This window comes from Phyllobates terribilis, unplaced genomic scaffold (genome assembly GCF_046119375.1).
Source record: "Phyllobates terribilis strain yellow unplaced genomic scaffold, ASM4611937v1 Scaffold_3__8_contigs__length_932513732, whole genome shotgun sequence".
NCBI classification, from domain to species: domain Eukaryota; kingdom Metazoa; phylum Chordata; class Amphibia; order Anura; family Dendrobatidae; genus Phyllobates; species Phyllobates terribilis.
In genome coordinates, this window is record NW_027362763.1 from 22,755,556 (window position 1) to 22,783,134 (window position 27,579).

The window sequence follows — 27,579 nt, forward strand, 5'->3', positions numbered from 1 at the left end:
AGTCCCGATATAAAATCTAATAAAACTAGTATTGTCTTTGCAATATAGTCCCCAGTACAATGCAATAAAATCTATTTTTTATAAGCATATTCCCATTTTGTATGAGGACAGGTAACTTTCCCAATTATTACAGTCTCATTGTTCAGTGGTGGCTAGAAGAGGTGTTACCATAGGTCAAATTATCTGATCATCATATTTTAGTTCAAATAGCCATTCAGGTGAGCGGATTTTCTCTGTTTATGTTATATACCATTTATAACAACCAATCACCAATTATGAGAACCATGAAAAACCAGGCGGACATAGAAATGATAAAAATAAATGTAACAAAATTCATTAATACAGCGCTATACGGAATATACACAAAATCATAATTAGAGAACAATATCAATACTAAATGTCAGTAATTAAGCGCAGTATCATTTTTATAATTCATTCCTTTTGGTGCCTTCGTGTCCAACCTAATCCCGAATATCTTCCTCAATAACAGTTTTTCCCTCAGCCTCCTCCTCTATCTGGACGATTAACTCTCTCAATTCCAAAGAATGTGAGACTTTGGATGTTCCCATTACGTGTCTCCAAAAATGTCTAGTTCCCCCCGAATGTGTCCTGTTACTGTTAATGTTTTGTAGCTTTTCCGATATACGCTTTACATTTACTGCCTGCAGATGTGAGAAAACCTCTGATGGAAAGCAAAGATGTTCTAAACTGGTTGTGATACAATCCGGGGGACATCATATTACCAAGGGAGCGCTTTCTCTTAGCAACACACTAAATTAACAGGAATCGAGCTGTATCTGGCCGCTCACTAACTGTTAATTACTTACTGTAGTGTTCAGAATAATCGCAGTCCAATATGACTGACCAGATTAATCAGTGTTTTTGGTATAAATTCTATCACCACATGTCAAACAATTTACCAGTTGGTGCAGGAGATTGTAAGAAACCCCCAGACTCCACATTCATCATCTGCAGGTTTTTGAGTCTGTGTATCTGAATAATTGTCAGGGGGTGTATTCAATATAATACCAGTATGGATAATTAATTGTACGGGATGTGTTCACAATAATAGCAGTGTGGAGGTCAATTAGTGAGGTCAATCATTCTGTGAAGAAACAGGTGTGAATCAGGTGGCCCTTATTTAAGGGTGAAGCCAGCACATGTTGGACATGCATTTCTCCTTGAAAGCCTCAGAAATATGGGGCGTTCCAGACATTGTTCAGAAGAACAGCGTACTTTGATTAAAAAGTTGATTGGAGAGGGTAAAACTTATAAAGAAATGCAGACAATGATCGGCTGTTCAGCTAAAATGATCTCCAATGCTTTAAAATGGAAAGCAAAACAAGAGAGACATGGAAGAGAACGAAAGACTACCATTCGAATGGATGGAAGAATAGCCAGAATGGCAAAGGCTCAGCCAATGATCAGCTCCAGGATGATCACAGACAGTCTCAAGTTACTTGTAAGGACTGTGACAGTTAGAAGACGCCTGTGTGAAGCTAATCTCTTAGCAAGAAGTCCCGGCAAAGTCCCACTGTTAAAAAAAAGACATGTACTGAAGCGGATACAATTTGACAAAGAACACATCAACTGGCCTAAAGAGAAATGGAGAAACATTTTGTGGACTGATAAAAGTAAAATTGTTCTTTTTGGGCCCAAGGGCCGCAGCCAGTTCATCAGACGACCCCCAAACTCTGCATGCAAGCCACAGTACACTCTGAAGACAGTGAAGCATGGTGGAAGCATCATGATATAGGCATGTTTCTCTTACTATGGTGCTGGACCAATTTAAAGTGTTATTATTTTAACGAGGCAAACATTCAGATTGAGAAGAGGTTGAGCTAGTAGTGGACAACCCCTTTATATATACAGTGGGTACGGAAAGTATTCAGACCCCTTTAAATTTTTCACTCTTTGTTTCATTGAAGCCATTTGATAAATTCTAAAAAGTTCATTTTTTCTCATTATAGTACACTCTGCACCCCATCTTGACTAAAAAAAAAAACAGAAATGTAGAAATTTTTGCAAATTTATTAAAAAAGAAAAACTGAAATATCACATGGTCATAAGTATCCAGACCCTTTGCTCAGTATTGAGTAAAAGCCCCCTTTTGAGCTTCTACACACACACACTTTGTAAATGTTTGTAAAAATGTTTCATATTAAATAGTAAAACAGCTTCCCCCCTGTGTGCGACTTCTCTGATGACTATGGAGTTTGTCTTTGCTAATAAAGCATTTCCCACATTCGGAGCATGAATACGGCTTCTCCACTGTGTAACTTCTCTGATGTTTGACCGGAAATGATTCGTTTATAGAAACATTTTCCACACTCTGAACATGAACTTTCTTATGTCTGAGAAGACTTGATTCATATATAAAACAGAGCCCACATTCGCTACATGTAACCGGATTCTCTCCAGTGTGATCTCTTTGATGAGAACTTAGCAAAGCTTCAGTATGGAAACATTTCCCACATTCTGAACATGAATACGGCTTTTCTTCTGTGTGCATTTTCACATGAGTAATAAGATTTGCTTTACTCATTAAGAATTTTCCACATTCTGAACATGTATATGCATTTCCTGTGTGAATTCTCTCATGTGCAGTAAGACTTGACTTACATCTAAATACTTTCTCACATTTTGAACATGAGTACGGCTTCTCTCCTGTGTGAATTATTCTATGCGCAACAATATTTGATTTTTCTTTAAAACATTTCCCACATTCTGAACATGAGTACGGCTTCTCTCCTGTGTGAATTCTCTCATGTGCAGTAAGACTTTGTTTATATTTAAACACTTTATGACATTTTGAACATGAGTACGGCTTCTCTCCTGTGTGAATTATTCTATGCTCAACAATATTTGATTTTTCTTTAAAACATTTCCCATATTCTGAAAATGAATATGACTTCTCTCCTGTGTGAATTCTCTTATGTATAACAAGACTTGATTTTAAAGTAAAACATTTCCCACATTCTGAACATGAATACGGCTTCTCCCCTGTGTGACTTTTTCTATGCACAACAATATTTGATTTTTTTTAAAACATTTCCCACATTCTGAACATGAATACGGCTTCTCTCCTGTGTGAACACTCTTATGCTCATTAAGAGATGATTTATTTACAAAACATTTCCCACATTCTGAACAAGAGTGCGGCTTCTCTCCAGTGTGAATTCTCTCACGTGAAATAAGACTTGATTTATAGTTAAAACTTTTATCGCATACTTATCATGAATACAGCTTCTCTCCTGTGTGACTTCTCTCATGTCTAACAAGATGTGATTTATCTATAAAACATTTTCCACATTCTAAACATGAAAATGGTCTTTCTCCTGTATGAATTTTCTGGTGTTTAATAAGTAGAACTTTGAGTGAAAAACATTTCCCACATTCTGAACATGAATACGGCTTCTCTCCTGTGTGAATTCTCTCATGTCTAACAAGGTCTGATTTACCTAAAAAACATTTCCCACATTCTGAACATGAAAACGGCCTTTCTCCTGTATGAATTTTCAGGTGTTTAGTAAGAACTTCTTTGAGTGAAAAACACTTTCCACATTCTGAACAAGGAAACTGCCTTTTTCCTTTGTGAATTCTCTCATGTTTAAGAAGGTTAGATTTTTGGGAAAAACATTTGCCACATTCTGAACATGAATACGGCATCTCAATTTTGTGTAGTTTCTCATGTAAAACAAGATTTGATTTGTTTATAAAACGCTTCCCACATTCTGAACATGAATATGGCTTCGCTCCTGTGTGAATTTTCTTATGTGTAACAAGATCTGATTTATGTGTGAAACGTTTCCCACATTCTGAACATGAATACGGCTTCTCTCCTGTGTGACTTCTCTAATGTCTAACAAGATGTGATTTATCTATAAAACATTTTCCACATTCTAAACATGAAAATGGTCTTTCTCCTGTATGAATTTTCTGGTGTTTAATAAGAAGAACTTTGAGTGAAAAACATTTTTCACATTCTGAGCATGAATACGGCTTCTCTCCTGTGTGAATTCTCTCGTGTCTAACAAGATCTGATTTACCTAAAAAACATTTCCCACATTCTGAACATGAATACGGCATCTCAATTTTGTGTCTTTTCTCATGTAAAACAAGATTTGATTTGTTTATAAAACGCTTCCCACATTCTGAACATGAATACGGCTTCTCTCCTGTGTGTATTCTCTGATGTCTAATAAGATGATATTTGCCTGAGAAGGATTTCTTACATTCTGAACATGAATACGGCTTCTCTCTTGTGTGACTTCTCTTATATTTAACAAGATGTTCTCGATGTACGTTAAGGGTAATGAGGTTTTCTCTTGAGGACTGACACGAGATATCTTCTTCTTTTACATTATATTTTAGAGATAACATGACATTTCCACCAGGATGAGGATGATCACTTGCATTCTCTGTTGGAAATAAAAACAGATTAAATAATTTTTTGAAATCACAACTTTAAATGTAAAGGCCCCTCCATGTCCCACCTCTGATCCAGGAAGGAGGATCTACAAGAAATGTTATGGGATCCAATACACATTACAGGCAAATCCCCGGATCAGCAGGGGAACAGAAGGTGCAGAATATGGGATCCTCCAATGGTTCTTGTTTCTCCAGTAATTGTGTCTGAGAAGTTCTCATCAATCATCAGGGGTAGAACAAAGCAGACCCCTGAACTTCTAGACCGCGTCACAGAACAGACCTGCTCCTCTTCCATCATCATCATCATCAGTGCACATTCAGCCACAAGCGAAATCATCTTACAACCATCTGCCAGTGCCGACCACAGAAACGGCCACAACAACCACAAAGAAATGACTGAGGTCTCCTCTTACATGGTAGAAAAAAGAGAGGGGTCGCTCACTGGTCTATTCGGGTGCTCTGAAGAAAAGAGTAATATCAATTGCAAAAAGAACTTCGGCACTCCATACATGAAAATATAAGAAATATTGTATCTAGACTAATGTCACTTTGAAAAATGAAGGTTTTTTGCACATAATTTGGCCAATTTATGTGTGCCCATCAACCACGACAAGGTCACCTTCGTATGATGGGAAACTACGCTACGCTACCACTGGATATGCCACTCTTGGGCTGTAAGCCTGTATGGACAATATGTCTTTGCTTGGGCTTTTAACCTACAATGTATGGGCTGGTAGAGCTAGTTAAAACCACCTGTGACTGAATGGGAGGGACACATGGTCAGAAAAAAGGCTGTCAAACTTCTAATAGTGTGAACACGTACCTGCTGCAATGCTCCAGGAGCGGGATCCCAAAAATGATTAATAGAAAAAAAGAGAGGGGTCGCTCACTGGTCTATTCGGGTGCTCTGAAGAAAAAAGTAATCTCAATTGCAAAAAGAACTTCGGCACTCCATACATGAAAATATAAGAAATATTGTATCTAGACTAATGTCACTTTGAAAAATGAAGGTTTATTGCGCATAATTTGGCCAATTTATGTGTGCCCATCAACCACGACAAGGTCACCTTCGTATGATGGGAAACTACGCTACGCTACCACTGGATATGCCACTCTTGGGCTGTAAGCCCATTCAGTCACAGGTGGTTTTAACTAGCTCTACCAGCCCATACATTGTAGGTTAAAAGTCCAAGCAAAGACATATTGTCCATACAGGCTTACAGCCCAAGAGTGGCATATCCAGTGGTAGCGTAGCGTAGTTTCCCATCATACGAAGGTGACCTTGTCGTGGTTGATGGGCACACATAAATTGGCCAAATTATGTGCAAAAAACCTTCATTTTTCAAAGTGACATTAGTCTAGATACAATATTTCTTATATTTTCATGTATGGAGTGCCGAAGTTCTTTTTGCAATTGATATTACTCTTTTCTTCAGAGCACCCGAATATACCAGTGAGCGACCCCTCTCTTTTTTCTATTAATCATTTTTGGGATCCCGCTCCTGGAGCATTGCAGCAGGTACGTTTTCACACTATTAGAAGTTTGACAGCCTTTTCTCTGACCATGTGTCCCTCCCATTCAGTCACAGGTGGTTTTAACTAGCTCTACCAGCCCATACATTGTAGGTTAAAAGCCCAAGCAAAGACATATTGTCCATACAGGCTTACAGCCCAAGAGTGGCATATCCAGTGGTAGCGTAGCGTAGTTTCCCATCATACGAAGGTGACCTTGTCGTGGTTGATGGGCACACATAAATTGGCCAAATTATGCGCAAAAAACCTTCATTTTTCAAAGTGACATTAGTCTAGATACAATATTTCTTATATTTTCATGTATGGAGTGCCGAAGTTCTTTTTGCAATTCCTCTTACCTGGTGACACCAGAGGCCGGTGCTCCTACACCACAACGTCCTGATACTGATCCCAGTGTCCTCCTACATAATCCCACTCCTCCATGGAGAAATAGAGAGCGAGGTCCTGACACCGGAGAGGAACCTGACAACCAACGAGAGCGACATCACCCAGAATCCTCCAGTGTATAGTGTATAATCTCCCAGCAGTCTCCTCTCATCACCCAGGATCCTCCAGTGTTTACTGTATAATCTCCCAGCAGTCTTCTCTCCTCTCATCACCCAGAATCCTCCATTGTATACTGTATAACCTCCCAGCAGTCTCCTCTCCTCACCCAGAATCCTCCAGTGTATACTGTATAATCTCCCAGCAGTCACCGCTCATCACCCAGAATCCTCCAGTGTATACTGTATAATCACCCAGAATCCTCCAGTGTATACTGTATGTTAGCAGAGGATTAATCCGCGTGACATCCAGAGTTTAGAACACAGAATGTAGGTTTATTCATATCCAGCATAGGCACAGCATGGAGTCTGGTGTTACTGCAGCATGAGGAAATCAAATACATATATAACAACAACACAGGAAGAGAAGGAGGGGGCATCCTGTCTGTGGGAGTTTTTTTTTTTTTTTTTTAACTAAACTTTGTTAACAACCTCACAATATGCACAACATATGAAACAGCACAGTAGTTGTTGTGACGCGCCCTGGGCCTATGTGATGTAGCGTTGCGCACGCAGGGACTACCCGGAGCCGGATCTGATAGGGGTAGTAGTCTCGTGGCGGTGACCCGGTCCGTGCCCAGGGAGTCAGACTAAGTGGCGGTATATTAGCAGTAGATGTAGGACGACTACGCCACCCGTTGAATGCAGCTATGGAGCTGCCGCTGCAGGGCAGACCGCTGAGGCCGGTGGAAGGATGGTGCAGCGTGGATGGTATAACCCCCAACAGGAGGGGTATGGCCTCAGGGCAGCCGACGTGGATGATGGGGGTAGCAGGAATCACTCAGAGACGATGCGGTGTAGTTCAGGGTCTTTACTGGTGACAAAGATAGACCCTCCCGGAGTACTGGCTAGCGGTCGGGGCCTGGTCAGTCCTTGAGCTGATGGGATCCCCCTTGGCCAGGCGGAGTTGTAGGCCTCCCCAACTAATTGTACTCTTCTGGCTACCTTGCTAGAGGCGGGTAAAGGTAGCCCACGTCCCTGAGTGTACCGTGTGGTGCTCACCCGTATGGCCGGTGACTCGGGGCCTTCTAGTAGCTTCCGCTCCACGACGGCGGTGCTGGTCCCACACGTGTGACCGAGCCTTCGGGTTTCTGGGCCAGAGGACCTGAAATCCCCTGCCGGTCGGTTTCTGCTGCTGGGTAGGAGTTAGTCCCCACAGCCTCGGACTCCGGGTCCGGTAAGAAATCTTCAATCAGGGCGAGCTCTACAGCTTCCAGCCCTGATCTCCTCTTAGCACGACTCCCACAGAGCTCCTGATCTTTCTTTCCTATCACTGCTTCTCTTCTTCTCTCTACTCTTCTTCTCTAACCCTGCCTCAGCCCCAGGTTTATATAGGGGAAGTCCTTCCATTCCCAGGACTGGGCAGGAGGTGTGGCATGCATAGGATTCCTGACCAAGAGACCTCCCACCTGCTCTCAGACATAACATTGCTGTTACTGTGGAAACCAGACCCCTGGGGTGCCACATTCCCCCCTAGTGAAATTTAGTTCTCCGGGACTAAACATATTTTTAGAAAAACATAACCAATACAAACAGAAACGGTACAATAATAAAAAAAAACCATATTAGAATGGTCACGGCGTGTCCGCAACCGGGTGCAGTTTTTGAAGAAAAGCAAGGTGTCCATTTCACCAAAACAGGGAGACGTAACCAGGTAGGGGTCTGTCCTGCCCCGAGTCCTTAACAGTCTTTAGTCCATTCCTAAGTTACGCTCCAACCAATTGTACAAGGATTCCCGGTAATCCACCAAGGACTCCTAAAAATAACTAGAAACACATAATTATTTACAAGTAACAGACAGGTGACCACAAATAAAACAATTTAAATACTTCAAATTCTCCAACGTGCGAGTAACTGGCCTTTAGTGGCCCTAGTGGACCTACGGAGCTGACTGTCTGGCCCTGAACTACAGGGTGTAGGAGCTGTCAAGGGTAAACTGGGCAGCTGTCTACAGGCTCTTTGGCTCACTAGGGGTATGGCAGGCTCACTATAAGCAGAGGGTTGATCCTCCTGATCTGCTTGTGTGGAGTCTTCTGCCTCCTGGACCGGCTGTTCTTCCAGCTCTACCGGTTGCTCCGTGAGTACTTGGGATGCTGGTTGGAGGAACGTGAGGACGGGTACCACAACTGCACCATTGACTTGAGTCCAGGACCGAGGGAAGTCTCCGAGCACAGTACTAACCACATCTTCCCTTTCCTCTACGGGTCGAGGGTCTTCTTGTTCCTCTTCAGGATTCCGTAGCTGTTCGGGACACTTCTTCAGGTGATCCCGGGATACAATGGTTGTGGTTTCCCCTCCGTCTTTACTGATGGTACAGACCTTCGGGTTGTCGTGGCTTGAGGGCAGTACGATGTACGGGTCCTTCTCCCACTGGTCGTCCAACTTGTGGAGCCGTCTTTTCCTCTTCAAGACCTGCTCTCCGGGTACCAAGGGAACAGCGGGAGCATACTGGTTGTAAGTTTTCTCTTGTCTTTCCCTAGCTAGACAGAGACTTCGCTCCACGCTCTCCTGTACTTTCCGGTACTGCTGCTGCCTCTCTGTGTCCCAGTCTGCTTCCGGTGAAGTGTCCTCGGGTGTCAGGACTCCCATCTCCAGGTCAACAGGTAGCTTACCGGGTCTTGCCCTCATTAGGTAAGCCGGGGTACAGTTGGTGGAACCTACAGGGATGTAGTTGTATAGGTCCACCAGGTCGGGCAGCTTCTCAGGCCACAGACTGCGTTCTTCCAGGGGCAATGTTTTTAGAAGATCTATCACCACCTGGTTCATTTTCTCACAAAGTCCATTAGTTTGCGGATGATAGGGTGTCGTCCTGATCTTCCGGCAGCCATACAGAGTACAGAACTCTTGGAAGACCTCCGCTTCAAAGGCAGGTCCCTGGTCCGTCAGCACCTGCTCTGGGTAGCCGTGTACACGGCAGAAGTGCTGCTGGAAGGCTCTAGCTGCTGTTTGAGCCGTTACGTCCTTGACGGGGACGACAACCAAGAACCGGGAGTAGTGATCCATGATGGTTAATGCGTAGACGTAGCCACTTCTGCTTGGGGTCAGTTTTACATGATCCAAGGCGACCAGTTCCAACGGCTGCCGGGTGACGATGGACTGAAGGGGGGTCTTCTGGCTGGCACGGTCCTTCCTTCTTAGGTTGCATGGGCCACAGTCTCTGCACCACCTCTCGATGGTTCCTCTCATGCCTACCCAATGGAACCGCCCGCGCAGCAGGAACTCCAGCTTCTTCCATCCGAAGTGCCCAGCCCCGTCGTGGTATGCCTCCATCACCATAGCTGCGTCCCTTCTTGGCACCACTACTTGCCAGATCAGTTCATGCGTCCGGGAGTTAACCATTCTGCGGCACAACTTCCCCTTGTAAAGGAACAGTCGACTCTTCTCTGCCCACAGTTGCTTGGCCTCCTCCGGAGCGTCTGGGTCAAGGCGAGCTTCTGGCTGAGTCAGCATCTCCTTCACCAGCCGGACGGCAGGGTCACTGTCTTGCGTTTCCGCCCAGTTGTAGTGAGGTAAGGGGTTGAACGTAGCGGCTTGCTTACCCCTTACACGGTGGGAATACTGGATAGTCCCATGACGGTGGAACGCAGGGAGTTCGACCTCTTCCAAGTCTTCTGAATCCTCACCCTCGTCCGGTAGGTTTGGCATCCTGGACAGGGCGTCCGCGTTGGTATTGGAGCGTCCTGCCCGGTATTTGATTGTAAACTCATAGTTGGACAAGCGGGCCATCCATCTCTGCTCTAGGGCACCGAGTCTTGCAGTGTCCAGGTGTGTCAACGGGTTGTTATCCGTGTACACGGTGAACCGGGAAGAAGCGAGGTAGTGCTTAAAGAGTTCGGTGACTGCCCACACCACTGCCAGGAACTCTAGCTTAAATGAGCTGTAATTCTCAGGGTTTCTTTCGGTGGGTCGCAGTTTTCGGCTGGCGTAAGCAATTACCCGTTCTTTCCCCTGCTGGATCTGGGACAGTACGGCTCCTAGCCCGATGTTACTGGCGTCGGTGTAGAGGATAAAGGGCTGGCTATAATCAGGGTACGCCAGGATTTCATCCCCCGTGAGGGCCATCTTCAGCTGACGGAAGGACTCTTCTTCCAGCTTCTCCCATCTGAAGGGTGGCTTCTGGTTCTTGGCTTTCCTGGACTGGCCTATCAGGAGGTCCTGCATAGGGGCTGCCTTTTTGGTGAAACCGGGAATGAACCTTCAGTAGTAGCCTACCAACCCGAGGAACTGCCTCACTTCCTTTACGCTGGAGGGGCTTGGCCATTCCTTAATTGCGGTGATCTTATCAGGGTCGGGAGCCACTCCGTCCGCACTCACCACGTGTCCCAGGTACTGCACCTTTGGCTTCAGGAGGTGACACTTGGAGGGTTTCACCTTTAGGCCGTAGCTTGCCAGAGCTTCGAACACTTCCGCCAGGTGTTTCAGGTGGTCCTCATAAGTCTTGGAATATACGATGACATCGTCCAGGTACAACAAAACCGTCTCAAAGTTTCGGTGTCCCAGACAGCACTCCATTAATCGTTGGAAGGTTCCTGGTGCGTTACAGAGCCCGAACGGCATGCAGGTAAACTCACTAAGTCCCATCGGGGTGGTGAATGCGGTCTTTTCCCGATCCGCCTCTGCTACAGGAACCTGCCAGTACCCGCTAGTGAGATCCAAGGTGGAGAAGAAGTTAGCAGATTTTAAAGCAGCCAAAGACTCCTCTATTCTTGGTAAGGGGTACGCATCTTTGTGTGTGATACGGTTTATTTTCCGGTAATCTACACACATTCTCATGGTGTTGTCTTTCTTTTTGACCAAGACTAGTGGAGCTGCCCAGGGGCTACAGCTTTCCCTGATTACCCCAGCCTCCTTCATGTCTCTAAGCATCCCCTTGGCGTGTTGGTAGTGTGCAGGGGGTACGGGTCGATACCTCTCTTTTATGGGAGGATGGTCTCCCGTGGGGATGTGATGTTCTACCCCCTTGACTCGCCCGAAGTCTAACGGGTGTTTACTAAACACTCTCTCGTACTCTTGAACCACCCGATAGACTCCCTGTTTCTGGTGTGAGGGAGTGGAGTCAGTACCCAAATGTAGTTGCTGACACCAATCCTCCATTTGTTGTTTAGAGCCGTTACCTTCCTCCGGAGAAGATGGAGGCAAGGGTTCTACGGACTGTATGGAATTCTGATTGATAGTATACAATTTGGCTAGCGTGGCATACCGGGGCAGGTACACTTCCCTCTTCCCGATATTTATTATGCAAACGGGCACCCTCCCATGGCGTACATTGACCACCCCCCGTGCTGTCAAAATGGTGGGCCTACTGTCTGAGTAAACTGGTTCTACCATTGCCTGGTAATCTCTACCTCTCAGACCAATAGCCGCCCGGCACCAAATCATCATTTCACTTTTTGGGTGCATGGCAATAGGAAAAGGGTCACACATTCTCACGCTACCAATCTCACCGCCGGAGAGTTCCACCTGTTGCCGTCGCATCAGTGCCCGGATCTCTTTTTGGAGCACTCGCTGCTAGCCGGAGCTGGCGTTCTTGGCAACCTGCTGTAAAATAAAAATCACCTCTGCAAGACAATTTTCAATTACATTAGTTCCTAGAGTTATCTTAGGGTGACTCTCGCGCTTATCAATGTCCACAATGATCAGTCCCTGGGCTGCCAGCTCGACTCTACCGATTTTAATGGTCACCTCTTTAAATCCGATCTGTGGCACGGGCTGACCATTGCTGGTGATGATACTCAAGTCGTCGTCAGGGTAGCGGGTTATATCCGAGTCATTCCAGTACTGCTTGAAGAGCACGTACGGGATGGTGGTGACCTGTGACCCAGTGTCCAGTAGGGCACTCATAGGAATGCCATCCAGTACCACAGGCAAGACTGGACGTCCTCCCACATATTTGTCACGCCAGTTTGATGGGCCTGATGATCTTTTTCCTAGGGGTTGGCCCTTTACCCTAGGTTGTGCCAGTTTAAAGGACAGTACCTTGCCATATGTCCGGGTTGATTGCAGCGGCGGCAGATAGGTTGTCCGTCCTCGTTGTATCGGTCGCTGGGTCTTCCTTTGGCCGGTGGGGTCCTCCTTGGTCGGCGCCACGGGATGTCCTCCGGTCCGGATGCCAGCTGGATCTTCCCTGGAGTAGAAACCTGTAAAGACTGCACAGTTCGGGTTAGCGCAGCAACGCTTTTAGCTAGCTCTTGGACCTGATGGTGCAGGTCGGGAGCCGGGTCATTGTTCAAAGCCTGCGCATCAGCTCCCACAGGCCCTGCCGACAAGGGCGCCGCCTCCTGGTGTAAGTGGTAGTGGGGCGTCTGTGGGTCACAACGCCACCTGGTGCCGGTTCTCGGAGCACCCGGATGGCTCTGTCCTTGAACTGTGCAAATCCCAGATGAGGGTCCTGTAAGGCCATTGCCCGCAACTGGGTTCGGTGGGCATTGCAATATAAACCCTCTATAAATTGTTCAGTCAACAGCCGGTCCTCGTCTCCCACGCCGTCAGGGTCAGTCTGCTTAATGGCTCTCAGGGCCTCTTGTAGGTTTAGTGCATAGTCCCTTATACTCTCTTGTGCTCGCTGCTTGCACCCGTAGAATCTAAGCTTGATCTCGGCTGAGGTGCGGGTATCAAAGGTGTCCTTCAGCCGGGTTAGTATCCCTGCGACAGTCCTCCCCCCAGGTGGCCAGGACTTTACCTCCCTTTGGGCTGCCCCAGTTAATTGGGCCACCAGGATGCTCACTTTTTGCTCTTCTGTGAGGGGGTACACCTGGAAGAGGCTATCCAGCTTTTCTCTAAAGTCATGCAGAGTATGTGACTCCCCTGAGTACTGGGGTAGCCAGGCCGCTCCCGGGATATAGGGCATGGTGAAAGGCATGACTGCAGCAGCGGTGGCGCTGGCGGGGGTTGAGGCAGTGAAGCTCTCCTCCGTATCCGACATCTTCCTCCCCCCTAGTGGACCGTGGCCTACCTTGCGATGATCCTCTTCCGTAGGCCGCGGCTCCTCAGTGGATCGTCAGGGTTGAGGACCTTCCGTCGCGCTCCTGTGACGTCAGCGTCTGCTGGGCTCCTTCCAGGACCTTACGCGACGTCTGGACGTGAGGCGGAGCTTCAGTTCTCGCGCGCTTTCGGAGTCCACGCCCCTCTTCTTCCCACGCGGCGTCTTCAAGATGGCGTCCAATGGCGGGAAAACTCCACGGATGGCGGGAAGAAGGCAAAAGATGGCGCCGGATGGCGGGAATCTTCACGGATGGCGGGAAGAAGGCTGAAGATGGCGCCGGATGGCGGGAATCTTCACCACTGGTAAGTTTGAACAGTCTTTTTCAGGCACGCAGTACCCGGTGGTTGCGGGCACAAAATCCTGCCGACTACGCCAAAAGTTGACGCGCCCTGGGCCTATGTGATGTAGCGTTGCGCACGCAGGGACTACCCGGAGCCGGATCTGATAGGGGTAGTAGTCTCGTGGCGGTGACCCGGTCCGTGCCCAGGGAGTCAGACTAAGTGGCGGTATATTAGCAGTAGATGTAGGACGACTACGCCACCCGTTGAATGCAGCTATGGAGCTGCCGCTGCAGGGCAGACCGCTGAGGCCGGTGGAAGGATGGTGCAGCGTGGATGGTATAACCCCCAACGGGAGGGGTATGGCCTCAGGGCAGCCGACGTGGATGATGGGGGTAGCAGGAATCACTCAGAGACGATGCGGTGTAGTTCAGGGTCTTTACTGGTGACAAAGATAGACCCTCCCGGAGTACTGGCTAGCGGTCGGGGCCTGGTCAGTCCTTGAGCTGATGGGATCCCCCTTGGCCAGGCGGAGTTGTAGGCCTCCCCAACTAATTGTACTCTTCTGGCTACCTTGCTAGAGGCGGGTAAAGGTAGCCCACGTCCCTGAGTGTACCGTGTGGTGCTCACCTGTATGGCCGGTGACTCGGGGCCTTCTAGTAGCTTCCGCTCCACGACGGCGGTGCTGGTCCCACACGTGTGACCGAGCCTTCGGGTTTCTGGGCCAGAGGACCTGAAATCCCCTGCCGGTCGGTTTCTGCTGCTGGGTAGGAGTTAGTCCCCACAGCCTCGGACTCCGGGTCCGGTAAGAAATCTTCAATCAGGGCGAGCTCTACAGCTTCCAGCCCTGATCTCCTCTTAGCACGACTCCCACAGAGATCCTGATCTTTCTTTCCTATCACTGCTTCTCTTCTTCTCTCTACTCTTCTTCTCTAACCCTGCCTCAGCCCCAGGTTTATATAGGGGAAGTCCTTCCCCTCCCAGGACTGGGCAGGAGGTGTGGCATGCATAGGATTCCTGACCAAGAGACCTCCCACCTGCTCTCAGACATAACATTGCTGTTACTGTGGAAACCAGACCCCTGGGGTGCCACAGTTGCAATACACATACAGATTAATATGTATTATTCCAACACCCCCACTCAACAATACTTATCCTCTTAGTCCCATTGTGGTTCTCAATTCTTGGCATAGCTCGTGGCAATGGCTTTGTCATAATGTTAGCTACCATCTTATCAGTTTCACAATAGACAAACTGAATTATCCCACGATCTATCAAATCACGTAGATGATGATGTCTGACGTCAATGTGCTTGGTTCTAGCACTGATCTTTTCACTGCACGCAAGTTTAATGCATCCTTGGTTGTCCTCATAAATCACCGTCGGCTGAGTTGTCGGTTTGCCAAGATCGTCCATCAATTGTCTTAGCCAAATAACCTCCTGGCTTGCATAGGCTGCGGACACATACTCCGCTTCTGTAGATGACAAGGCAACAGACATTTGTTTCCTACTAGACCAGGAGATTGAACTTTCTCCAACTTTAAACAAGTATCCACTTGTGGATTTACGATCACGCGAATCACCAGCCCAATCCGCATCTACATAGCCGGTAAGTTCTAGATCTCCTGCTGCAGATAGTTTTAAATTTACATCTTGCATTTCTTTCAAATATCGGAGAAGTCTCTTAACAGCATTCCAGTCTGTTTGGCGCGGTTTTTCCACATATCTGCAAAGGATTCCAACTGTTGTTGTGATATCCGGTCGAGTCATAGTTGATATGTATAGAAGTGCCCCCACTGCCTGACGATATTTCTCATTGTTAGGCAACAGGTCATCTTCTCCTTCCAGCTTCAGGTAGGATGGTTCCATTGGGGTTGATATACCTTTGGCCTCTGACATTTTAAACTGATTCAGAATCAAATTAATTTTTGCACTTTGGTTTAGAAGAAAACTTCCATCTTCCTCTCTCTGGATTTGGATTCCTAGATAATATGTCACACTTCCAAGGTCCCAAGGTCTTTTGTTTCAAAGTGCTGATTCAGAATTTCAGTCATTTTTCCAATTTCTGCGTCGTCTTGATGAACAACAATCACGTCGTCCACATATAAGAGAATATACATCCACTTCCCATCTGTATATTTTGTGTATAAGCACGGATCTGCTTGACCTCTTTTAAATCCTTCTTCCAACAAGACTTTATTCATCTTGGTGTTCCATGCTCTTGCTGATTGCTTAAGACCATAGAGAGATTTTTGTAGTTTGCAAACAAGATTCTCTTCACCTCTTTTTACATAACCTTCAGGTTGAGTCATGTATAAGTCCTCCTCAATGTCACCATTTAAAAAGGCAGTTTTTATATCCAAATGTCTGACATACATCTTTTGTACAGCAGCTACAGCTAACAAAGCTCTGAACGTGGTCTGTTTAGCGACTGGAGCAAATGTAGCATCGTAATCTTCGCCATACTTTTGAGAATATCCTTTTGCGACCAACCTTGCTTTGAATCTGTGGACTTTACCTTCAGAGTCATATTTGGTTTTGAAGACCCATTTGCACTTGATTGCCTTTTTGCCCTGTCATAGCTTGGTGAGTTTCCAAGTTTGGAGTTGATGAAGCGATTTGATTTCCTCATTAGCGGCATCGATCCACTTTGTTCTTTCATGGACAGGTAGTGCTTGCATTTCATCCCATGACTGCGGCTCTGACTCAGGTAGTGTCTTGACAATGTAGGATAGACGTTTAGCTGGTATACCTTTGTTTGATCTTGACGATCTCCTGATTTCAGATTCACCTGATTTTTCTGTTGCTCCTTCATTAGTTGAAGAATCCAGCCAGACCTCTACATCCTCCTTGTTGCTGTCTTGCAATTGTGACTTCAGCTGGACTACTGGCGTGATGTCACAAAACTTGGGTGATACAAAGTTCTCATCAATCACTACATCTCTACTTATTGTGACCTTGTTTGTTTCTGGGTGTAGAATCCTATAACCTTTCTGGGTTTCGCTGTAGCCTACCAGGATACCTTCCTTAGCGTGAGATTCCCACTTAGTTCGCTTTTCTTTGGGAACATGTACAAATGCTTTACTTCCGAATATTCTTATGTGATGTAGTTTTGGCTTTCTGCTATTCCATTGCTCAAATGGAGTTTTCTCTGTAGCTTTACCTGGTAGTCTGTTCTGAAGATAGCAAGCTGTCATGATTGCTTCACCCCAATATGCTGTGGGCAGATTTGCATCAAATAACATGCTTCTTCCACTTTCACATAGTGTTCGGTTCCTTCTTTCCGCGACACCATTTTGCTCTGGGTTGTACGGTACAGTGGTCTGAAATAGGATTCCATTTTTCTTTAAAATGCTCTGTGTCTCATTACTTGTATATTCAGTCCCATTATCTGCACGTAGAATCTTTGGCATTCTTCCAAATTTATTATATACTTCAGCTAGGTATATTTCAAGTTTCTCTGGAACTTCCTTCTTGTTGTGAAGCAGGTGGACAACTGTATATCTTGAATGATCATCAATAAATGTGAGAAAATATCTCTTCTTCCCTGGAGTCAGAGTGCTCATTGGACCACAGACATCTGTGTGTATTAAATCTAGTGGCTGTGCTGTTGTTGTACTAATTCTCTTAGGAAAAGCTTTCCTAGACATTTTCCCTTTGATGCAGCTAGTACACTTCATTGTCTGGTTACATAGATCAATTATAATATCCTCAGCTAGTTGCTTTTGGACTAACTTTCTTATTGCTTCTGGGTCTCTGTGTGCCAGACGCCTATGCCACACATGAATACAGTTTTTATGCTCTTCTTGTTGCGCTGTATACACACACTCTTTGCATTTCAGCTGATAAAGTTCATCTGTGATGTTTCCCTCTGCTAGTGTGTGACCTTCCTTTGAGATGATGCAGCTATCATGCTTAAATGTAACTTCATTTCCTTGTTTTGTGAGTTTCTTCACAGATAGAAGATTAGTTTCAAGACTAGGCACATACAGCACATCCTTTACTGGGATCTTCCTGCTTTGTTTTGGTGAGATTTGACAATCAATATAACCATCTCCTATGCCTTCTGAAGTCATGTACTGACCATTAGCCATAATCACTTTCTCTGATTTACTTTGGTCAAGCTTAGAAAAGAAGTCTCTGTTATTAGTCATGTGACTAGTTGCTCCAGAGTCTATACACCATGCATGCTTTGATGTATTTGCACTGACAGTAAATGCAGTTTCAGTATTCACAGAATCATTTTCTCCAGATACAGCACTTTTAACCCTTTGATGACTGCTTTGCTTTTTCAGCTGATTCATTCTAGCTTTCCAGACTCTGCAGTCAGCTTTCAAATGTCCTGATTTCTTGCAAACAAAACATTCACGTGTTTCTTTTATGTGCTTCCTGTTATCAGTTAGGTTTTGTGTCTGTAAAGCAGATTCTGTGTTGCATGTCCTACTGTTTACACCTTCTGCCTTTCGCTTATATTCATCTATGAGCTTCCCCCTGACATACTCCAGTGTAAGCTCATCATCTGGACGCGCATCTAGTGCGGTTACAAGCGTATTATAGCTCTTTGGAAGGCCACTAAGCAGTAATGCAGCCACATGAAAGTCCTTTAGATCTTCCCCAATGCCTCTCAGGCGTTCTACAACTTCCAGAACATTTCTTATGTAATTCTGCATATCCTGACCTTTCTGTAGCTTAGACTGGTAGAGCTTTCTCATGAGATAGAGCTTATTGCTTAAATTTATCCTCTCATGTACCTTTTGCAACTGCTCCCACATTTCCTTTGCAGTATTACATTTACACACATGCACAATCTGGTCATCATCTATACTGAGTGATATGGTACTTTGTGCTTTCTGATCCATCTCTGTCCACTCCTGTGGCACTGGGTCAGGTTTAGGCTCCTGTGTGTATTTCCACGTACCTTCTCTTATCAGCAGCATTTTCACTTTGAATTTCCAGGATTGATAATTCTGGTTAGTGAGACTTGGCACTGTAAATTTCATGGAGCTGCTGCTGGTGGCCATCTTTGCTTCTTCTCAGTTTGCTGTCTTTCTTTCTTTTCTTTCCTCTGTGTTCTGGGGATCTGTGACTCTGAGACTCAGGTACATCTGGGCCCATAACCTGTTAGCAGAGGATTAATCCACGTGACATCCATTGTTTAGAACACAGAATGTAGGTTTATTCATATCCAGCATAGGCACAGCATGGAGTCTGGTGTTACTGCAGCATGAGGAAATCAAATACATATAAAACAACAACACAGGAAGAGAAGGAGGGGGCATCCTGTCTGTGGGAGTTTTATTTTTTTTTTTAACTAAACTTTGTTAACAACCTCACAATATGCACAACATATGAAACAGCACAGTAGTTGTTGCAATACACATACAGATTAATATGTATTATTCCAACACTGTATAATCTCCCAGCAGTCTCTTCTCATCACCCAGAATCCTCCAGTGTATACTGTATAATCTCCCAGCAGTCTCCTTTCCGCTCATCACCCAGAATTCTCCAGTGTATACTGTATAATCTCCCAGCAGTCACCTCTCATCACCCAGAATCCTCCAGTGTATAATCTCCCAGCAGTCTCTGCTCATCACCCAGAATCCTCCAGTGTATAATCTCCCAGCAGTCTCCCCTCATCACCCAGAATCCTCCAGTGTATAATCTCCCAGCAGTCTCCTCTCATCACCCAGAATCCTCCAGTGCATAGTGTATAATCTCCCAGCAGTCTCCTCTCATCACCCAGAATCCTCTATTAACTACTGTATAATCTCCCAGCAGTCTCCTCTCCGCTCATCACCCAGAATCCTCCAGTGTATACTGTATAATCTCCCAGCAGTCTCCTCTCCGCTCATCACCCAGAATCCTCCAGTGTATACTGTATAATCTCCCAGCAGTCTCCGCTCATCACCCAGGATCCTCCAGTGTATAATCTCCCAGCAGTCTCCGCTCATCACCCAGAATCCTCCAGTGTATAATGTCCCAGTAGTCTCCGCTCATCACCCAGAATCCTCCAGTGTATAATCTCCCAGTAGTCTCCTCTCATCACCCAGAATCCTCCAGTGTATACTGTATAATCTCCCAGTAGTCTCCGCTCATCACCCAGAATTCTCCAGTGTATAATCTCCCAGCAGTCTCCTCTCATCACCCAGAATCCTCCAGTGTATACTGTATAATCTCCCAGCAGTCTCCTTTCCGCTCATCACCCAGAATCCTCCAGTGTATAATCTCCCAGCAGTCTCTGCTCATCACCCAGAATCCTCCAGTGTATAATCTCCCAGCAGTCTCCCCTCATCACCCAGAATCCTCCAGTGTATAATCTCCCAGCAGTCTCCTCTCATCACCCAGAATCCTCCAGTGCATAGTGTATAATCTCCCAGCAGTCTCCTCACATCACCCAGAATCCTCTATTAACTACTGTATAATCTCCCAGCAGTCTCCTCTCCGCTCATCACCCAGAATCCTCCAGTGTATACTGTATAATCTCCCAGCAGTCTCCTCTCCGCTCATCACCCAGAATCCTCCAGTGTATACTGTATAATCTCCCAGCAGTCTCCGCTCATCACCCAGGATCCTCCAGTGTATAATCTCCCAGCAGTCTCCTCTCATCACCCAGAATCCTCCAGTGTATAATGTCCCAGTAGTCTCTGCTCATCAGCCAGAATCCTCCAGTGTATAATCTCCCAGCAGTCTCCCCTCATCACCCAGAATCCTCCAGTGTATAATCTCCCAGCAGTCTCCCCTCATCACCCAGAATCCTCCAGTGTATAATCTCCCAGTAGTCTCCGCTCATCACCCAGAATTCTCCAGTGTATAATCTCCCAGCAGTCTCCTCTCATCACCCAGAATCCTCCAGTGTATACTGTATAATCTCCCAGCAGTCTCCTTTCCGCTCATCACCCAGAATCCTCCAGTGTATACTGTATAATCTCCCAGCAGTCACCTCTCATCACCCAGAATCCTCCAGTGTATAATCTCCCAGCAGTCTCTGCTCATCAGCCAGAATCCTCCAGTGTATAATCTCCCAGCAGTCTCCCCTCATCACCCAGAATCCTCCAGTGTATAATCTCCCAGCAGTCTCCTCTCATCACCCAGAATCCCCCAGTGTATAGTGTATAATCTCCCAGCAGTCTCCTCTCATCACCCAGAATCCTCTAGTATCTACTATATAATCTCCCAGCAGTCTCCTCTCCGCTCATCACCCAGAATCCTCCAGTGTATACTGTATAATCTCCCAGCAGTCTCCTCTCCGCTCATCACCCAGAATCCTCCAGTGTATACTGTATAATCTCCCAGCAGTCTCCGCTCATCACCCAGGATCCTCCAGTGTATAATCTCCCAGCAGTCTCCTCTCATCACCCAGAATCCTCCAGTGTATAGTCTCCCAGTAGTCTCCGCTCATCACCCAGAATCCTCCAGTGTATAATCTCCCAGTAGTCTCCTCTCATCACCCAGAATCCTCCAGTGTATACTGTATAATCTCCCAGTAGTCTCTGCTCATCACCCAGAATCCTCCAGTGTATAATCTCCCAGCAGTCTCCTCTCATCACCCAGAATCCTCCAGTGTATACTGTATAATCTCCCAGCAGTCTCCTCTCATCACCCAGAATCCTCCAGTGTATACTGTATAATCTCCCAGCAGTCTCCTCTCATCACCCAGAATCCTCCAGTGGATACTGTATAATCTACCAGCAGTCTCCTCTCATCACCCAGAATCCTCCAGTGTATACTGTATAATCTCCCAGCAGTCTCCTCTCCTCTCATCACCCAGAATCCTCCAGTGTATATTGTATAATCTCCCAGCAGTCTCCTCTCATCACCCAGAATCCTCCAGTGGATACTGTATAATCTCCCAGCACTCTCCCCTCATCACCCAGAATCCTCCAGTGTATAATCTCCCAGCAGTCTCCCCTCATCACCCAGAATCCTCCAGTGTATAATCTCCCAGCAGTCTCCCCTCATCACCCAGAATCCTCCAGTGTATAATCTCCCAGCAGTCTCCCCTCATCACCCAGAATCCTCCAGTGTATAATCTCCTAGCAGTCTCCTCTCATCACCCAGAATCCTCCAGTGTACACTGTATAATCTCCCAGCAGTCTCTTCTCCTCTCATCACCCAGAATCCTCCAGTATATAATCTCCTAGCAGTCTCCTCTCATCACCCAGAATCCTCCAGTTTATAATCTCCCAGCAGTCTCCCCTCATCACCCAGAATCCTTCAGTGTATAATCTCCCAGCAGTCTACGCTTATCATCCAGAATCCTCCAGTGTATAATCTCCCAGCAGTCTCCCCTCATCACCCAGAATCCTCCAGTGTATAATCTCCCAGCAGTCTCCTCTCATCACCCAGAATCCTCCAGTGTATAATCTCCCAGCAGTCTCCTCTCATCACCCAGAATCCTCCAGTGTATAATCTCCCAGCAGTCTCCTCTCATCACCCAGAATCCTCCAGTGTATAATCTCCCTGCAGTCTCCTCTCATCACCCAGAATCCTCCAGTGTATAATCTCCCAGCAGTCTCCTCTCATCACCCAGAATCCTCCAGTCTATAATCTCCCAGCAGTCTCCGCTCATCACCCAGAATCCTCCAGTGTATAATCTCCCAGCAGTCTCCTCTCATCACCCAGAATCCTCCAGTGTATAATCTCCTAGCAGTCTCCTCTCCTCTCATCACCCAGAATCCTCCAGTGTATAATCCTCCAGCAGGCTCCGCTCATCACCCAGAATCCTCCAGTGTATAATCTCCCAGCAGTCTCCCCTCATCACCCAGAATCCTCCAGTGTATAATCTCCCAGCAGTCTCCTCTCATCACCCAGAATCCCCCAGTGTATAGTGTATAATCTCCCAGCAGTCTCCTCTCATCACCCAGAATCCTCTAGTATCTACTATATAATCTCCCAGCAGTCTCCTCTCCGCTCATCACCCAGAATCCTCCAGTGTATACTGTATAATCTCCCAGCAGTCTCCTCTCCGCTCATCACCCAGAATCCTCCAGTGTATACTGTATAATCTCCCAGCAGTCTCCGCTCATCACCCAGGATCCTCCAGTGTATAATCTCCCAGCAGTCTCCTCTCATCACCCAGAATCCTCCAGTGTATAGTCTCCCAGTAGTCTCCGCTCATCACCCAGAATCCTCCAGTGTATAATCTCCCAGTAGTCTCCTCTCATCACCCAGAATCCTCCAGTGTATACTGTATAATCTCCCAGTAGTCTCTGCTCATCACCCAGAATCCTCCAGTGTATAATCTCCCAGCAGTCTCCTCTCATCACCCAGAATCCTCCAGTGTATACTGTATAATCTCCCAGCAGTCTCCTCTCATCACCCAGAATCCTCCAGTGTATACTGTATAATCTCCCAGCAGTCTCCTCTCATCACCCAGAATCCTCCAGTGGATACTGTATAATCTACCAGCAGTCTCCTCTCATCACCCAGAATCCTCCAGTGTATACTGTATAATCTCCCAGCAGTCTCCTCTCCTCTCATCACCCAGAATCCTCCAGTGTATATTGTATAATCTCCCAGCAGTCTCCTCTCATCACCCAGAATCCTCCAGTGGATACTGTATAATCTCCCAGCACTCTCCCCTCATCACCCAGAATCCTCCAGTGTATAATCTCCCAGCAGTCTCCCCTCATCACCCAGAATCCTCCAGTGTATAATCTCCCAGCAGTCTCCCCTCATCACCCAGAATCCTCCAGTGTATAATCTCCCAGCAGTCTCCCCTCATCACCCAGAATCCTCCAGTGTATAATCTCCTAGCAGTCTCCTCTCATCACCCAGAATCCTCCAGTGTACACTGTATAATCTCCCAGCAGTCTCTTCTCCTCTCATCACCCAGAATCCTCCAGTATATAATCTCCTAGCAGTCTCCTCTCATCACCCAGAATCCTCCAGTTTATAATCTCCCAGCAGTCTCCCCTCATCACCCAGAATCCTTCAGTGTATAATCTCCCAGCAGTCTACGCTTATCATCCAGAATCCTCCAGTGTATAATCTCCCAGCAGTCTCCCCTCATCACCCAGAATCCTCCAGTGTATAATCTCCCAGCAGTCTCCTCTCATCACCCAGAATCCTCCAGTGTATAATCTCCCAGCAGTCTCCTCTCATCACCCAGAATCCTCCAGTGTATAATCTCCCAGCAGTCTCCTCTCATCACCCAGAATCCTCCAGTGTATAATCTCCCTGCAGTCTCCTCTCATCACCCAGAATCCTCCAGTGTATAATCTCCCAGCAGTCTCCTCTCATCACCCAGAATCCTCCAGTCTATAATCTCCCAGCAGTCTCCGCTCATCACCCAGAATCCTCCAGTGTATAATCTCCCAGCAGTCTCCTCTCATCACCCAGAATCCTCCAGTGTATAATCTCCTAGCAGTCTCCTCTCCTCTCATCACCCAGAATCCTCCAGTGTATAATCCTCCAGCAGGCTCCGCTCATCACCCAGAATCCTCCAGTGTATAATCTCCCAGCAGTCTCCTCTCATCACCCAGAATCCTCCAGTGTATAATCTCCCAGTAGTCTCCGCTCATCACCCAGAATCCTCCAGTGTATAATCTCCCAGTAGTCTCCTCTCATCACCCAGAATCCTCCAGTGTATACTGTATAATCTCCCAGTAGTCTCTGCTCATCACCCAGAATCCTCCAGTGTATAATCTCCCAGCAGTCTCCTCTCATCACCCAGAATCCTCCAGTGTATACTGTATAATCTCCCAGCAGTCTCCTCTCATCACCCAGAATCCTCCAGTGTATACTGTATAATCTCCCAGCAGTCTCCTCTCATCACCCAGAATCCTCCAGTGGATACTGTATAATCTACCAGCAGTCTCCTCTCATCACCCAGAATCCTCCAGTGTATACTGTATAATCTCCCAGCAGTCTCCTCTCCTCTCATCACCCAGAATCCTCCAGTGTATATTGTATAATCTCCCAGCAGTCTCCTCTCATCACCCAGAATCCTCCAGTGGATACTGTATAATCTCCCAGCACTCTCCCCTCATCACCCAGAATCCTCCAGTGTATAATCTCCCAGCAGTCTCCCCTCATCACCCAGAATCCTCCAGTGTATAATCTCCCAGCAGTCTCCCCTCATCACCCAGAATCCTCCAGTGTATAATCTCCCAGCAGTCTCCCCTCATCACCCAGAATCCTCCAGTGTATAATCTCCTAGCAGTCTCCTCTCATCACCCAGAATCCTCCAGTGTACACTGTATAATCTCCCAGCAGTCTCTTCTCCTCTCATCACCCAGAATCCTCCAGTATATAATCTCCTAGCAGTCTCCTCTCATCACCCAGAATCCTCCAGTTTATAATCTCCCAGCAGTCTCCCCTCATCACCCAGAATCCTTCAGTGTATAATCTCCCAGCAGTCTACGCTTATCATCCAGAATCCTCCAGTGTATAATCTCCCAGCAGTCTCCCCTCATCACCCAGAATCCTCCAGTGTATAATCTCCCAGCAGTCTCCTCTCATCACCCAGAATCCTCCAGTGTATAATCTCCCAGCAGTCTCCTCTCATCACCCAGAATCCTCCAGTGTATAATCTCCCAGCAGTCTCCTCTCATCACCCAGAATCCTCCAGTGTATAATCTCCCTGCAGTCTCCTCTCATCACCCAGAATCCTCCAGTGTATAATCTCCCAGCAGTCTCCTCTCATCACCCAGAATCCTCCAGTCTATAATCTCCCAGCAGTCTCCGCTCATCACCCAGAATCCTCCAGTGTATAATCTCCCAGCAGTCTCCTCTCATCACCCAGAATCCTCCAGTGTATAATCTCCTAGCAGTCTCCTCTCCTCTCATCACCCAGAATCCTCCAGTGTATAATCCTCCAGCAGGCTCCGCTCATCACCCAGAATCCTCCAGTGTATAATCTCCCAGCAGTCTCCCCTCATCACCCAGAATCCTCCAGTGTATAATCTCCCAGCAGTCTCCTCTCATCACCCAGAATCCCCCAGTGTATAGTGTATAATCTCCCAGCAGTCTCCTCTCATCACCCAGAATCCTCTAGTATCTACTATATAATCTCCCAGCAGTCTCCTCTCCGCTCATCACCCAGAATCCTCCAGTGTATACTGTATAATCTCCCAGCAGTCTCCTCTCCGCTCATCACCCAGAATCCTCCAGTGTATACTGTATAATCTCCCAGCAGTCTCCGCTCATCACCCAGGATCCTCCAGTGTATAATCTCCCAGCAGTCTCCTCTCATCACCCAGAATCCTCCAGTGTATAGTCTCCCAGTAGTCTCCGCTCATCACCCAGAATCCTCCAGTGTATAATCTCCCAGTAGTCTCCTCTCATCACCCAGAATCCTCCAGTGTATACTGTATAATCTCCCAGTAGTCTCTGCTCATCACCCAGAATCCTCCAGTGTATAATCTCCCAGCAGTCTCCTCTCATCACCCAGAATCCTCCAGTGTATACTGTATAATCTCCCAGCAGTCTCCTCTCATCACCCAGAATCCTCCAGTGTATACTGTATAATCTCCCAGCAGTCTCCTCTCATCACCCAGAATCCTCCAGTGGATACTGTATAATCTACCAGCAGTCTCCTCTCATCACCCAGAATCCTCCAGTGTATACTGTATAATCTCCCAGCAGTCTCCTCTCCTCTCATCACCCAGAATCCTCCAGTGTATATTGTATAATCTCCCAGCAGTCTCCTCTCATCACCCAGAATCCTCCAGTGGATACTGTATAATCTCCCAGCACTCTCCCCTCATCACCCAGAATCCTCCAGTGTATAATCTCCCAGCAGTCTCCCCTCATCACCCAGAATCCTCCAGTGTATAATCTCCCAGCAGTCTCCCCTCATCACCCAGAATCCTCCAGTGTATAATCTCCCAGCAGTCTCCCCTCATCACCCAGAATCCTCCAGTGTATAATCTCCTAGCAGTCTCCTCTCATCACCCAGAATCCTCCAGTGTACACTGTATAATCTCCCAGCAGTCTCTTCTCCTCTCATCACCCAGAATCCTCCAGTATATAATCTCCTAGCAGTCTCCTCTCATCACCCAGAATCCTCCAGTTTATAATCTCCCAGCAGTCTCCCCTCATCACCCAGAATCCTTCAGTGTATAATCTCCCAGCAGTCTACGCTTATCATCCAGAATCCTCCAGTGTATAATCTCCCAGCAGTCTCCCCTCATCACCCAGAATCCTCCAGTGTATAATCTCCCAGCAGTCTCCTCTCATCACCCAGAATCCTCCAGTGTATAATCTCCCAGCAGTCTCCTCTCATCACCCAGAATCCTCCAGTGTATAATCTCCCAGCAGTCTCCTCTCATCACCCAGAATCCTCCAGTGTATAATCTCCCTGCAGTCTCCTCTCATCACCCAGAATCCTCCAGTGTATAATCTCCCAGCAGTCTCCTCTCATCACCCAGAATCCTCCAGTCTATAATCTCCCAGCAGTCTCCGCTCATCACCCAGAATCCTCCAGTGTATAATCTCCCAGCAGTCTCCTCTCATCACCCAGAATCCTCCAGTGTATAATCTCCTAGCAGTCTCCTCTCCTCTCATCACCCAGAATCCTCCAGTGTATAATCCTCCAGCAGGCTCCGCTCATCACCCAGAATCCTCCAGTGTATAATCTCCCAGCAGTCTCCTCTCATCACCCAGAATCCTCCAGTGTATAATCTCCCAGTAGTCTCCGCTCATCACCCAGAATCCTCCAGTGTATAATCTCCCAGTAGTCTCCTCTCATCACCCAGAATCCTCCAGTGTATACTGTATAATCTCCCAGTAGTCTCTGCTCATCACCCAGAATCCTCCAGTGTATAATCCTCCAGCAGGCTCCGCTCATCACCCAGAATCCTCCAGT

The 27,579-nt window shown here is 46.8% G+C and overlaps 1 pseudogene; it reads right to left on the reverse strand.

Annotated features, from left to right (window-relative positions):
* Window positions 1-2,067: 2,067 nt before the first annotated feature.
* Window positions 2,068-27,579, reverse strand: part of LOC141258725 (uncharacterized) — a 200,862-nt pseudogene continuing 175,350 nt past the window's right edge.